Here is a 12,825-nt window from a genome sequence, read left to right on the forward strand (position 1 = left end):
CTTTTTCTTTTTCCAGGCAGATAAGGAGCTCTCAGAGTCCAGCGAGGACGGAATGACGCTCGCTGGTCCCAGCTCATCTCTGATCCGCCAGGCAGAGGGGCCTTCGCCGCTGGTCTTCCTCGGACCAGTCCAGAGAGGTAGGTTAGGGCAGGAGCCCAGCGGCATGCCGGGAGAAGCACTGTTATTTTGTGTATGAGTTGACATTGGAATGTGACCCTCCGCCCGCCCTGGCCACTCTGCCAAAGGAGAACTATTCGGTAGGACCGGAGCTGAGCGAGAAGGACCTGGATTTGTGTTGCGAGCCCGTAGCGGGAAGTGAACTAGATCTCAGCCAGCCCCCCAAGAAAGGATGCTCTGCCCGGGACAGGGAGGGTCGGGAGCTCCGGGGAGCCCTGGAGCCCACGATCCGGCTGCCGTAGTTGGTATCTGACTTGCCCAGCCCTGGTAGAACTGGGCTGGCTTGTTTGAGGCGAGAAAAAGTAAAGCATTCTTCCAAAGGACCTGGCTGAATTCTGATAACTCGGTATCTCCCGTCTCAAGGAGTCCTTCCGGGGACATTCTGTTTCTCCGGGGAGTTGGCAGTCACTGTCTCAGTAATAGGAGGCTCCTCGGAGCTTCTAGGTCTAGGACGTCAGCCTGGAAGATGAATGCAGTCCTTTCATGGTACCAGTGAAGAAACTGAGGCCAGAGACTGGCCTTGGCCGGGCACCCGCTCCGGCGTCGGGGAGCAGCTGGGTTTGGTGGGGAGCTCCCGGGCGGATAGGTGCAGCCCCCTTTGCGAGCTCAGTGGGTGCATCTGTGTCCGGTGCGCTCACAGCTCATTCCTCCGTGCCCACACGCTTGAACAGCTACAGTCATTTCAGGAGGGAAAGCGTGTGGGTTACGGCGTGGTATCATCCCAGGAGGCCCCCCTAGCCCTCATTTTCTCTAGATCTCCATTGGTACTTTCCAGATTTTTTTTTGTTACATGTGGGTCTCTTAAAAGATCAAAATGTTTAGCAGGATTTTAACCCCTAAAGCAGGTAGACATAGCCACGGTGTCATAGGCCAAGAGATTGGCCCAGAATTCCTTGCACCTCGCACCCCCCCTCCCCCACACCCTCTGGAGGTCTCTGGTGCTTTTCTGGGACCCCAGGCCTGGGGCACAGGAGAAGCCCGGGGCTTGTGTGGGCCTGTGCTTCCGTGTTCGAGTGTCTTCTGCACATTGTGATGCTTGCTTCAGAAGATGCCTCTTAAGAGTAATTTTTTAACCCTCCATGTTTTTATGTATAAGAATACCCATTTAGCCGAAACCGGTTTGGCTCAGTGGATAGAGCGTCAGTCTGCGGACTGAGAGGTCCCAGGTTCGATTCCGGTCAAGGGCATGTGTCTTGGTTGCGGGCATGTCCCCAGTAGGGGGTGTGCAGGAAGCAGCTGATTGATGTTTCTCTCTCATCGATGTTTCTAACTCTCTATCCCTCTCCCTTCCTCTTTGTAAAAAAAAAAAAAAAAAATCAAAATATATTCTTAAAAAAGGGAACATTCATAAAACAGGAATAAGCTATTGGATATAAAACGATGATAGGTGCAGTAAAAATTTCCATGGGATAGAGCTGGAAGATTGAAAAATAAATTTCTAGGAAAGATAAGAAAATTAGAATCAGCTCAGGAGGCCCAATATCCGTCTCACAGGAGCTCAAGAAAAAGAGAGGAGAGAAATGGAGGAGGGGACTTTATCCAAGAAACTACAGGAGAAAATTCTGGAACCGAAGGAGTCCCCACGTTAGGCGTCTCTGAGTAGTACCCAGCACAATGAAGACAAAAGAAGCGTACGGGACAGAATGAGATGTGCCATGAGGACATCATGAGGAACTCCCAGGGCACCGGAGATAGAGAAAAGTTACAAAAAGCCGACAGGCACCAGAGCGGCCGCAGACACCAGGCCGGAGGACAGAGCGGCCCTGGACGGACAGAAGCAGCACGGTGGGGCCGCTCCCCCGAATGTCCAGTTCAAGTTCGTTCCCAGCCCCGAATTCTGTAATTGTCATCCCAGGAAAAATAACAGAATAAGATACTTCTCAGGCATGAATTTTCAAAAACTTGACACGCCCCCCCCGGCCCCCTCAGTGCCTCTCCAGGAAGATCCTGCAGGATGCGCTCCCGCGGAATGAGAGAGCAAACCGGGGGAGAGGGACGGGCACAGTGTACAGTGTGCAATGAATCGTCTCTTGTCCTCGCTGGGCTCCGGCGCCCAAGGGCTCTCGGTGTCCCGGCCGTTACCTGCAGCCTCTTGGGAGGGGTGAGAAGAGAGACACTTACCCACCACCCCACCTGGGACCTGAAAGCTGGGCCCTCCCGAGCTCCCCCGTGGCCAGGACCTGCCCTGATGTCATCCTGACTCGGGGAGGGAGGGATGCGGTGGGCTGTGTCCACGCCGCGGTGAGGGCTGCAAGGTCACGTTCTTGGCGCAAACCGACCCCCGGCGCTCAGCGGCCACGGAGGCCTTTCGCCATCAGACGTTCCGTGGGGCGTTCACGTCGGGGCCGCCGTTAGATTCCTCTTCTCGTCCAGCTGCTTGTGTTTCCCGGACTTGATAGTCGCCTCATCTGTTTGTGGGCTTTGTTTTCAAGGTGCGAATCCCTCATCCTTCCCCTCACCCTCCCTCAGACCCGGGACCCGGGACCTCCTCCCGGTGGCTCCTCTCCCGCTCCTGCTCCCTGCGAGCCGCGGCTCCTTTACCTGCGGCCCGGGTCCCTGGCTGGTGGCGGCCGGGCGGTGAAGGGAAGGCCTGTGATGGGGCAGAGAAGTCCCGGACCTCAGCCGTGGGGCCGGGCAGCAGGATCGCAGAGGGCCCGGGAGGAGTGGCTCCAAGAGAAAGGGAGCTGGTGGCTTATCTGACGTGTTTGTTGTGCATTTTGAGGAGCTTACAGCTCCGATGGAGGGTTTGCGGGCGGGGGGTACAGGTGGGGGGTACGGACTACATATCCGTACACAGAAAACAAAATGAAAAGTGAGGCAACTATCAACTACAGGAATAACAAAAAGTTGAACAAGAAAGGAAATGAAATCATAGCACTCTGAGTGGCCTGGCTTTGAACAGTATTTACATGGTAACCACTGATGTTTGACGAGAGACGATCCCATCACTGTATTCAGAAGACGGCGAGGCTGTGTGTGTGTACTTGCAGGACACACAAACTTACCTTAAGGGAAGAAGTTCAAAGTTGGAAACCCAGAAATGTCAGTGCAGACCAACTGTGTGGAAATGGAGAGATGAAAATCCAAAGAAACACTGAGATTGGGATGGTGTGTCTGCTTGTGGAGGTCAGGGGACTGCTATTAATTAATTTGTTTATTATTTTTGCTGCAAGCATTTTAGTTTTAAGCAATTCTTTTTTTTTTTTTTTAATCCTCACCCAAGGATATGCCCATTACTGATCTTTGGAGACAGAAAAGGGAGGGGGGGAGGTGAGAGAGGGAGAGAGAGGGAACTATCGATCGATTGATCACCTCCTGTATGAGCTGGGAATGGAAATCAAACCCTCAGCCCAGGTATGCGCCCTGACTGGGAATTCAGCCACAGCCTTTAGTTTATGGGCTGATGCTCCAACCCACTGAGACGCCCAGCCAGGGCTGGTGTTAAGTAATTTTAACCATCATCCACTTGCATTAACTTTCAAGGATATTAACTTTGAAAAGTCTTTATTGTAGTCGAAACAGGTTTGGCTCAGTGGATAGAGCATCAGTTGTGGACTGAAAGGTCCCAGGTTTGATTCCGGTCAAGGGCATGTACCTTGGTTGCAGGCACATCCCCAGTATGGGGTGTGCAAGAGGCAGCTGGTCGATGATTCTCTCTCATCAGTGTTTCTAACTCTCTATCCTTCTCCCTTCCTCTCTATAAGAAATCAATAAAATATATTTTAAAGAAAAAAGAAAAAAAGAAAAGAAAAGTCCTTATTGTGACATCCACAGGTACCCACAGGTCAGCTGTTTCCATGTCCCGATGCCTCCTGCACCGAGTGGCCCATGGCGTGCTGCATAGTGGGCGGGCGTGTGCTCCGTGTCATTCCGTGTCGGGAACGCTCGGGCGCCCTGGTGACCTCACCACTCCGTCAAGTTCGCGTGTGATCAGGACTTAGTCATTTCCCTCTTGCTCTGGACTTATCGCTTTTACAAACAATGCCACAACGGTGCCGGTGTGCGGGTAGCTGTTTAACTTTTGAATTGCTTCCTTAGGGCAGTTCCTGAATTCCCCGCACTTCCAGGCCTGAGCCCAGGGCCTTCCTCTTGGTTTGGGGGTGCAGTGTCGGGGTGCAGTGTCGGGGTGGGGGGATGGGAGGCCTGGAGCCGAGCTCCAGGGAGGCGGTTGGGATAGGACTTTGCAGGCCGAGGTTCACGTTTTCTGACAGCAGCAGGGCTCAGGAGCCTTTTTTACTGTTTTTATATAAAACAATTCCCAGACGCACACCTCTCTCTTTTGATGTCTGTCTTGCTTCCCCCTATTGGAGAGACTTTTTCCTTTTTAAGTATTCAAATGATAAGTTACTGTTCTTAGATTTAAGTAAAAAGTTACAGTCCTGTTGAAAATTATGGCCTCGCCCTGGCACCCATTATGGCATTGGTTAGAGCATCGGTCCATGGACTGAAGAGTCCCGGGTTCGATTCCGGTCAAGGGCATGTATCTGGGTTATGGGCACATCCCCAGTAGGGGGTGGTGCGCAGGAGGCAGCTGATGGATGTTTCTCCCTCATTGCTGTTTCTAACTTTCTATCCCTCTCCCTTCCTCTCTGTAAAAAATCAATAAAACATTTTTTTTAATTTATTTTTTAATAAAAGGGCATACACTTGGCTCAATCTCCAACCTGGGTCGGGCAGGCCTGGAGAGGAGGCAACCAATGGGTGTCTCCCTCACATCGATGCTTTTCTCTCTCCGTCTGTCTCTCCTCTCTTTTCCTCTCTCTCTAAAAATCAATGGGGAAAATACGCTGGGGTGAAGATTAACAGAAGAAGAAGAGGAAGAGGAAGAGGAAGAGGAAGAGGAAGGGGAGGAAGGGGGAGGGGAAGGGGGAGGGGGAGGGGGAGGGGGAGGGGAGGGGGAGGGGGAAACTATGGCCTCAAGGAAGACACATATAAAAGGGGGCGGGTGAACATTTAAAAAAGGAAGACACACCAAAGCCCGGCCTGGCCCTCCGATGTCAGAGCGTCACCCCCACATGCCCAGGTTGCTGGTTCAATCCCCGGTCAAGACACATCCAGGAATCCACCAGCGAATCCACCGGTGAATGCGTAACTGAGCGGAACAACCAGATCAGCCCCTCCCAAAGCAATAAAATAAAGTTTAAAAAAGAAAAGGAGGAAGAAAATTTAAAAAGTAACAGGGAGGCAGAAGTGGGCAGAGGAGAAACGTGGTGGCTGCGGCCTCAGCTTCCTCCCAGGCAGCCGTCTGTGTCTGTGGGTAACGGCTCGTCTCCCCCATCCTCACCCGCCCTCCGTTCCCTCCTCCTGGGGCAGGAGCCTCGGCTCCCGGAGGTCCCTCCCCTTCCCTTTGGGCCGTGTGCCCGCCACCCCGGGAGCTTCGCAGCAGACGCCTGCCCGCCTCCGTCTGGCTGTGGCCCAGGGCTTCGGTGGGACCCCGTTCCGTCCTGGGGCCGCCGTGGCCGCGGGGCCGGGAGGAGGCCGGGAGCCGGGGCCTCCCCGAGGACACACTGCTGTCCTGTGAGAGGTTTCGTATTTTGGGAAAGTGGCACGTCTGTCCTGAGACCGCCTGTTGGGGCCGGGACCATTCGCTCTTCCTCCTGGTTGCGGCGTTAGTTCTTTGTCCAGAAGGTTCTGAAGGTTAGTTCTTTGTCCAGGAGAGTGCCCGCCCCTCCGCACAGGCAGAGGATGGGTGTGCGATGGCCTGGAGGCCCAACCCGTCCGTCTGGCCAGTGGTCGGCAAACCGCGGCTCTCGAGCCACACGCGGCTCTTTGGCCCCTTGAGCGTGGCTCTTCCACAAAACACCACGGCCTGGGCGAGTCTGTGTTGAAGAAGTGGCGTTAGAAGAAGTTTAAGTTTAAAAAAATGTGGCTCTCAAAGAAAGTTCAACCGTCTGCTGTGGATGTTTGGCTCTGCGGACTGATGAGTCTGCCGACCGCTGGCCTGGCCTGCTCTGGGGCCCTGGGGCCGAACGCCTTCCCACTTCATTCTTCCTCTCCTTCCGCTGCCTCCCAGCAGCCAACGTGTCCTCAGTGGCAAGTGTGAGCCAGGCCGGGTCAGGCTCCTGCTGGACACCAGTGACTTCCCGCGGCCTTGGCGACAGCCCCCCCGCAGGCTCCCCTCTCTCCGCCGTCGGGTCAGCTCGCCTTCAGGCCTCTGACCCAGGACCTGACCTCGGGGCTCTGCACGGCCTGCGCCCGCCGCCCGGAACTGGTTTCTCAGAGCTTTTCCGGGGCCTCCTCCTCATTTGAACCTCAGTTCCCACACGGTCTCACGTGAGGGACCCTCCCTGCAAACTCTTTTTCTTTTTTTAAAATATATTTTATTGATTTTTTTTTTTTTTTTAACAGAGAGGAAGGGAGAGGGATAGAGAGTTAGAAACATCGATGAGAGAGAAACATCGATCAGCTGCCTCCTGCACACCTCCTACTGGGGATGCGCCCACAACCAAGGTACATGCCCTTGACCGGAATCGAACCCGGGACGCTTCAGTCCACAGGCCGACGCTCCGTCGGCTGAGCCAAAGCGATTGCAGCTGCAAGCTCATTCTTACTCCATTTCGACTCCTTTACTCTCGGAATCGGCCCGTCTCTCCCCGTCCGTCCCTGTTTGTCTCCCCGATTAGGCTCAACACCCCGTGGGAGCAGGTGGCGCTGCCCTTCCCCCTCCCACCCCCTGGGGCTCCAGGCCGTGTTTGCTGAGTGAACGAATGAATGAGTGAATGAATGAGCAGGACCTGGCCTGGGTCTGAGAGAGACCTGTCCCATCCCTTTTCCCGGGGTCTCCAGGAGGGCCTCTCCTCTCGGCCAGGGCAGGGCCTGGCTTCCAGAAGCTCCTTCAAGGCGGACGTGCAGGACCTCGCCGGGGGCTCCGTGTCTGAGGTGCCCCCTGGCATCTGGCCCCACAGAAGCCGGGCGATGGGAAGAGTGTCCATGCCTTTCTCTGCGGAGACAGAACGCTTGGTTAGAAGCACTTTTTAGAATATATAGGTTTTTACTGATGTCAGAGAGGAAGGGAGAAGGAGAGAGAGAGAGAGAAACATCAGTGATGAGAGAGAATCATTGAACGGCTGCCTCCTGCACACCCCACACTGGGGATCAAGCCCACTGACCGGAATCGAACCCGGGACCCTTCAGTCCGCAGGCCGGCGCTCTATCCACTGAGCCACACCGGCGAGGGCTAGAAGGACTGTTTGAGGCTGAGAAGGACCTGGAAATAAGCCAGGTCAAGAGGCCAGGTGCGCGGACTCACCTCCGGGCAGGACAGTGCAGAAGCCCGGCCCCTGCTGGTCTGGGTCCTCCCAGCCGGAGACACTTGGACGACGTGTAGAACCACCTTCTAGGAGTTTCTGAGGCCCTTGGGCTTCTGGGTGTCACTTTCAGCTCTGAAGCCGGGCGCTAGGCAGAGGTTTTGTCTCAGGATCAAAGAGCGTCTCGCGCTGTGGACAGATGGGCTGGTGACCCGGGGACCATGTCAGACTCGAAGGCTAACGGGGCCTGTGGGCCCCGAGCCGGACATGCGCTCTCCAGGGTCACTTCCCCAGGCCCCGATGGCGAGGGCGCTGGGGAGGAGGGGTGTGTCGCTCGGGGAAAGGGGCACATTTCCCTTCCCCGCGGCCCTGCGCCTGCTGGCAGCGGCACCCAGCAGCCCGCGGCTGTCCGTCCACAGGGGCCGGCGGCCACGTTTGTGATGACTCAGGAGATGCTGCTCAGAGTCCCTGGAGTTTCCGAAGGAATGAAAGGAATTTCTTAGCACGTCCGCCAGCCCCGGGGGCCAGCAGACGGGCTGCAGCCCCGTTCCCAGCCTGGAGGGGCCGCCTGCACCCGTGGCCTGCCCTCCTGCTTAGAAATAAATCCGGTGGGAGCTGCTGGCCGGGGGAGGGGACCTCCGTGGGAATATTTGGAGGGAGTGCGTCCACTGAGAACCGCTCGCCAGGAGATGGAGGGTCCTGGGCGGCCGTTTCTGTGCGTGTGCTGGCCCGGAGGGGACGGTGAAGGAAAGGAGCTGAGCTCCTCCCTGCCCAGTTGCCTTTGATGTTTTACTGACGGTTCAGAGGTGGACAGACACACGCCTGCCTGAACGTCTGGACGAGTCAGAGTGAGGGAGGATCAGTTACTCATGGTTCATCTTTGCTGGGTCCCTCGTGCCTCGAGGATGGTCCCACCCCTCTCTGACCCTCTGTCTCTGTCTCACCTGCCCCCAGGGCTCCGCGTCTGTGTGTCACTGCTGCCCCCAGGTCACAGCCCGTGACCATAACGATCTCTCCCCTGGCGCCAGCCTGGCCCCACCCTCTGTCTGTCTTCCCTGGGTGTTCAGTCGCAGCTCAGACTCACTGTCTGCGATGTGACTCTGGCTGTTCTATTGCCCCCAAACGTGGCTCTCCCTTACACGTCCCCATCCTGAGAAATTTCCACGCCCAGCTAGTCTCCCAAGCCCAAACCTGCTGTCATCCCACCTCCTCACTCCCTGTCCCCCATCTTTTTAAAAATATAAATTTTAAAAATTTATTTCAGAGAAGAAGGGAGAGGGAGATAGACACATCGATGATGAGAGAGAATCATTGATTGACTGCCTTCTGCACGCCCCCTACTGGGGATCGAGCCCGCAACCCGGGCATGTGCCCTGGACCAGAATGGATACCGGGACCCTTGGCTGATAGAACTGAAAGTGCAGGAGTAGCGTCAGCTTCAGGCATGGCTGGATCCAGGAGACCAGAGGCTGTCCTTGGGCCCCCGGTGGCCTCTCCACCCTGAGCTCTGCTTTTCCTCTTCTCAGGCCCCGCCCCTTAAGGGCAGCAAAGGTCACCTGCGCGTTAGGTACACATTCTGTGTTTTCTGCTTCCCCAGGAGGAAGTCCCCAAAGAGATCCAGGTGTCAAAACCCATCGCACGGATCTGACATTCCCACGCACATCCTGGAATCACTGTAACGATGACCTGCAGTGATGGGCTGGGCCTGAGTCCCATTCTGGCTCTAATCCCCAGGCCAGGGGCAGGGCGGGGTGGGTGAGGGGGTGGTGGTGGAATCCGGGACTCCGATGGGCTTGGCCTGGGGCTCATTCTGGCTTCCAGTCCCCATGCCAGGGGCAGGGCGGGGTGGGTGGGTGGGTGATGGTGGAATCCGGGGCTCCAATGGGCTGGGCCTGGGGCTCGGGCCACGAGTGCAGTGAGCCCATTGGAGCCCCTTGGACTGAGGATGTGTTGAGTCTGAAAAGTCCCCCTCTTTCAGATCAAGAAACCCCAAATTCCCAGCACCCAGAGCCCTCATTCCCTGTCCCCTGGGTCACTGCTCTCCCCCAGGGTGAGGCCATCTCCCCTGCGTCAGCGGGGAGCTGCCTACGCCACTCCGTGCGGAGATCCTGATCTCTTCATCCAGCTCCACGCTTGTGCGGATCATTTTTAAAAATATATATATTTTATTGATTTTTTACCGAGAGGAAGAGAGAGGGAGAGAGTTAGAAACATCGATGAGAGAGAATCATCGATCAGCTGCCTCCTGCACACAACCCCACCGGGGATGTGCCCGCTTCTAAGGTACATGCCCTCGACAGGAATCGGACCTGGGACCCTTCAGTCCGCAGGCAGATGCTCTATCCACTGAGCCACACCGGTTTCGGCTGCTCATTTGTATCGTGTGTGGCTAGAGCCCGTTCTTGCCCCTCTTCCCCTTCCAGGGGGAGTGGACAGTTCATTTCCATCCAGGGCTGGTGCGCATGGGGCGGTCCCCAGGGGGAGCGGACAGTTCATTTCCATCCAGGGCTGGTGCGCATGGGGCGGTCCCCAGGGGGAGCGGACAGTTCATTTCCATCCAGGGCTGGTGCGCATGGGGCGGTCCCCAGGGGGAGCGGACAGTTCATTTCCATCCAGGGCTGGTGCGCATGGGGCGGTCCCCAGGGGGAGCGGACAGTTCATTTCCATCCAGGGCTGGTGCGCATGGGGCGGTCCCCAGGCCGGGCGTTAGGACAGCGATGCCACAGGCTTGCGTTTCCGTCGGGTGTTTGCCCAGGAGCGGCCCGCCGTCCTGAGGGCACCGCGGATGCTGTCAGTGTGCCAGTGGCCGTCCAGTCTGTGATCTCGGGCCGTTCGGAAGCCCTGCATCGGCTGGTGTCTGCAGGCTGCAGAGCCGGGCTCATGGGCAGCGGCACCGGGCCCTGGGCCCACAAGGCGGGAGCGCGTCCCCCTCCTCTGCCCGCGTCCGGCATCTGGTCATGTGCTGCCCACGCCATCCCGAGAGGCTCCTTGTAGGAATGGGGTTTTTGTTGTTTTTAATTCTTACCCAGTGCTACGCTTTCTATTTATCTTAGAGAGGATTACGGTGAGAGAAAGAGAGAAAACCATTGATGCAGGAGAGAGACATGGGTCAGCCCATAGAAAAGGACTGTGTGGGTCCCAACCAGGGATCAAACCTGCAACCTAGGTATGTGCCTGACTGGGAATCGAACCCGCAACCTTTCGACACTCCACCCCACTGAGCCGCCCGGCCGGGCAGCAGTGGGTTTTCCCCTGCATTCCCCGCGGGTGAAGCAGGGGGAAGCTCCGTTTCCACGTAGAGGAGGGACTGAGGCGGCCTGCGGCCTGGGCCCCGTCCGTCCCTCTGGCCGTGGCCTCGGGAGCGAATGGCCGAAGGTGCTCCTGACCCCCCGCGCCCGGCCGGAGCCCAGGGAGCGTGGTGAGTGGTTCTCCGGCTGCCTGAGGAGCCCCGGCATTTGAATAAAAAAGGAAGCGTGCCCTGGCCAGTGTGGCTCAGTGGGTTGCATCGCCTCATGCAATGAAGGGTTGCGGGTTGGATCCCTGGTCAGGGAACATGGCCAGGCTTCAGGCTCCATCCGCAGTGGGGCCTGTAGGGAGCTGCCGATTGATATTTCCCTCTCTCATCAATGGTCCTCTCTTTCTAAGAAATCAATAAAGAAATCTTTTCCTTTTTCTTTTTACGTTCTTTCTTAAAGAAAAAAAAAAAAAAGAAAGAAAAGAAGCCTTTGGCCTGGCCATTCTCAGAAAGAGGAACCGGATAGGATGTGGTTTGACAATCAGGACAGGATCTCGGCATAGAGTCAGGTAGTGGAGGGCGGTGTGCACACTGAGCTGCTCCCTCTGCATCCCGCCGAAGGCAGGGCCGGCCAACCTGGCAGGGCCACCGGAATGTCTGTCTCCCATTAAACATTCCCTTTAAGCTTCTTTAAAGAAATACATTTTTATTGATTTCAGAGAGGAAGGGAGAGGGGGAGAGAGATAGAAACATCAGTGATGAGAGAGCATCATTGATTGGCTGCCTCCTGCACGCCCCCCACTGGGGATCGAGCCTGCAACCTGGGCATGTGCCCTTGACCTTGGCTAAGGCATAAGCTTTTTTTTTTTTTTTTTAAGAGAGAGTAGAAGGGAGGGTGAGAGACACAGAGAGAAGCATCGATGTGAGAGAAACACATCGATTGGTTGCCTCTCATATGTGCCCCAACCTGGGGATGGGGATGAGCCTGCAACCCAGGTGCATGCCCTTGACCTGAATCGAACCCGGGACCCTTCAGTCCACAGGCTGATGCTCTATCCTCTGAGCCAAACCCACTAGGGTTCCTTTCAACTGGTTTTTACAAGTCACTTAAATCTAGAAGGATGTGACTTTACATTAGGGAAGTATTTTTCTAAAGAATAAAAATCATAAAAACGTAAGAAAAGGTTGAAAAGTTGTCTGCATCAACATTAAAAAATACTCATCAAAAGGAAAAAACCCTCGATTAACAAAATAAAAAGGTGACTCAGATATTTCCTATGCGTTTAAGCAGCAAAAGAATTCCATCTAGAGTATATACAAAGAAACTCCAAGCTCATAAGAAAAGGACAGATACCTGCACAGCAACACGGGCCTCGCTTCTAAGCAGGCTGTTTGGAGATTGGCCTTTTATGGGAAATCGGGGAGATGCAGACTGTAACCACGGGAGCACCTGAGGCCTCTCGGTCGGCAGGAATGAGTGAGTCTGTGAGGTGTCGGTGAGAGGAAGGCTGTGTTGCTCTTGTCACGGATGTCGCCGTTCACTTTGGTGGCGTCAGTGACGGCGGCGGCTGCAGCAGGCCACACCTGTGGCCGGGCCGCCCCTCGCAGTGTGTGCCCCGGCCGCGCTGTCCTGTGTGGCCGCCGGCCCGCCCCGCGGAGCTCCGAACATAGGATTGAGGAATGGCATTTTATTTCATTTTAATTCGTGTACATGTAAGGGTGGGTACTTGAATTCCTTTACTTGAAAACTTTTAAATGTATCTTTAGAACCGTTTGAGTGTGTAAGCCTTACTTTTTCACCTGCCAATTGTATGAAATCCACTTAGAGATGAATATTTCTTTTTGTGTGTGTGTTAATCCTCACCTGAGGATATTTTCTCATTGATTTTTAGGGGGAGGAGGAGAGAGGGGGAGAGACAGAGAGAAATGTCGATGTGAGAGAAACACAGAGATTGACTGCCTCCTGCACGCACCCCGACCAGGGCCCTGGCTGGGGAGGAGCCGCAGCCGAGGTCCGTGCCCTTGACCAGGAGAGAACCTGGGACCCTTCAGTCCGCAGGCCGACGCTCTGCCCACTGAGCCACACTGCCAGGGCGAGAGGAAGATTTCTGATGAAAACCTATTGTCTGAATCGTAGTGTGCACAGCAAGTATAGATTACACAGCA

General features: G+C 55.6%; 1 protein-coding gene across 7 annotated transcripts in view; it reads left to right on the plus strand.

The window, feature by feature from the left end:
* Nucleotides 1-12,825, plus strand: part of PIK3CD (phosphatidylinositol-4,5-bisphosphate 3-kinase catalytic subunit delta) — a 31,183-nt gene that overhangs the window by 1,637 nt on the left and 16,721 nt on the right. For all 7 annotated transcript variants that reach the window (XM_045570600.1, XM_045570597.1, XM_045570599.1 and 4 more), the window contains exon 2: nt 17-137. The gene's annotated coding sequence lies outside the window, so the exon portion shown is untranslated. The remainder of the gene's footprint in view (nt 1-16; nt 138-12,825) is intronic.

This window comes from Pipistrellus kuhlii, unplaced genomic scaffold (assembly GCF_014108245.1).
Source record: "Pipistrellus kuhlii isolate mPipKuh1 unplaced genomic scaffold, mPipKuh1.p scaffold_m20_p_34, whole genome shotgun sequence".
Lineage (NCBI taxonomy): Eukaryota > Metazoa > Chordata > Mammalia > Chiroptera > Vespertilionidae > Pipistrellus > Pipistrellus kuhlii.